Here is a 1,964-nt window from a genome sequence, read left to right on the forward strand (position 1 = left end):
GCTGTCCTGGCTGTGCCCCCTCCCAGCTTCTTGTGCACCTCCAGCCTTCTCAGTCGGTAGAGCATGGGAAGCTGAAAAGTCCTTGACTAGTGTAAGCACTGCTCAGCAACAGCTAAAACATCGGTGTGTTATCAACATTGTTCTCATACTAAATCCAAAACGCAGCACTGTACCGGCTACTAGGAAGGAAATTAACTCTATCCCTGCCCAAACCAGGACATTTAGAAATAAATGCTTTACATGTAAAAAATAAAACAGAGGGAGGTTTGGAGGAAAAGAATGTGTCGCCTTTATGAATCCGTAAGTCTTTCCTGTAAGAACTCTTCTCACCAAGGACTATTTACAGTGAATGAAAATTATCCTGGCAGTCCAACTGAGTATTTCCTTTCTGCAAGGTGGTGAGCAAAGAGAGGATGTGGAAGAAAAGCACCGTAAGTGGGAAAGGAGAAGCCAGGAACCACTCTTGCATTCCACCTGCAGCCATCGGTCTGTTCACGTTCGGGGCTCTGTCCAGCGCTCGGCTGTCCCGGCCTCGGAGGAAACGACGACGATTATCACAGTAATGAATGTGCTGGGCCCGTTTGCTGTAATTCTGTCTCGTGTCATTAATACAGTAAACAACTAGATAGGGAGTCCTGTCTAAGGGTAAAAATAAAGGCCGTGCCAAACCCGAACCATATGTAAGTTGCTGTTTGCTTCTCAGCAGCTCACGTTGTAGATAATGTTTTCTTTGTTTTGCCTTTCATTATGTTTGTAAAATCTCCATTTCCACGGCAGGTGGCCACATCCCCCCTGCTGCTCCCCAAAGAGCCCTGCATTGCCCGAGCCCAGCCGGAGCAGCGAGCCCAGCGCTCATTGATACAAGGCAGGGAGGAAAGAAAGCTTTATTTTAAATAGGAGAAATTCCTCCACACCTTGCGCCTCTTTTGCAAATCCAGAATTCAAGGCTTGTCAAGTAGGAGGATGTTGCTCCTGTCCCCGGTGGATTACGGACAGTTAATAAACTGTTCTGGGAACGAGGAGCCGGTGGCGTGCCAAGAGGGCTTGGGGACACCCAAGCACTGTCACACCACCAGAGCTCCAGAGTTGGTGAAACACGGGGTGAGGATACACAAAGGCTATTGCCTGAGGAATTACTCACGGATCCTACTAGGATTACTGTGCTGATTTTATGGTCTTTAAAGCTGACCTTCAAAAGGACAAATTGAGAAGAAGGAGCAGGGTAACGCTCCTTTGGGTTTTTTGAAATGAGAAATGCAGGTCCCGGCTGTTTTTTCTTGGGAGGATGAATAAAGAAGGAGCAGGTTTAACATCAGTAGGGCCAAAGAAGCTGCACGGGGTTATATGACAAGAGCAAATGAGTTTTCCTTTGAGCATTTGGGGTTTTTTTGTCTGATAACCGTAATTTATTTCAAATATTTGTCCTTCCTTCCCACGTAGTATAACAGTGGGAAGGAAAACTTTCACAGCAAAGTTGCAAAGCTCCCAGCTACTAAAAGCTGTTAATAAGTCTGGATCTGTCAAACAAATATACATTAAAAGGGGAAGATAAGAGTTAATTTTTTAAAATTGGATAAAATAAAATACTTCTTTTTTTCCTGAGGAGGAATTCTTTTTGAGCCTTCTACAACTATTATTAAAAAGAAATTCTCTCATTCCTATATCAGTTTAAAGCCTCAACAGCAAGGTACCTATCTCATCCCGTGGACTATTCTTACATTTATGCTTAAGTTTGGATCACTGAACGGGGGGCTCCGCTGTCTCTGATTCAGCTAGACCATGCACTATCGAGTAGCAACACTGAAAATTGCACGCAAAGTAAAAAAACCCTTCAGTGTTGCAATAAGCAAAACTCCAATAGATTTAACAGGATCGTTGCACAGCCAGACACCCACATCATCTCCGAGTTCAGCAGTCAGTACTTCAACTCACTAAAATACATCCCTTTATCTCCCTCTCTGGTA

General features: G+C 44.3%; 1 long non-coding RNA gene across 1 annotated transcript in view; it reads left to right on the plus strand.

Annotated features, from left to right (window-relative positions):
• LOC103925654 overlaps positions 1–677 on the plus strand; it is a 1,896-nt gene extending 1,219 nt beyond the window's left edge. Inside the window, exon 2 of the long non-coding RNA XR_664039.1 lies at positions 396–677. This is a non-coding gene — a long non-coding RNA (uncharacterized LOC103925654). The remainder of the gene's footprint in view (positions 1–395) is intronic.
• The last annotated feature ends 1,287 nt before the right edge of the window (positions 678–1,964 follow it).

Source organism: Pygoscelis adeliae, unplaced genomic scaffold (genome assembly GCF_000699105.1).
Source record: "Pygoscelis adeliae isolate BGI_AS28 unplaced genomic scaffold, ASM69910v1 Scaffold262, whole genome shotgun sequence".
In the NCBI taxonomy this organism is placed as follows: Eukaryota; Metazoa; Chordata; class Aves; order Sphenisciformes; family Spheniscidae; genus Pygoscelis; species Pygoscelis adeliae.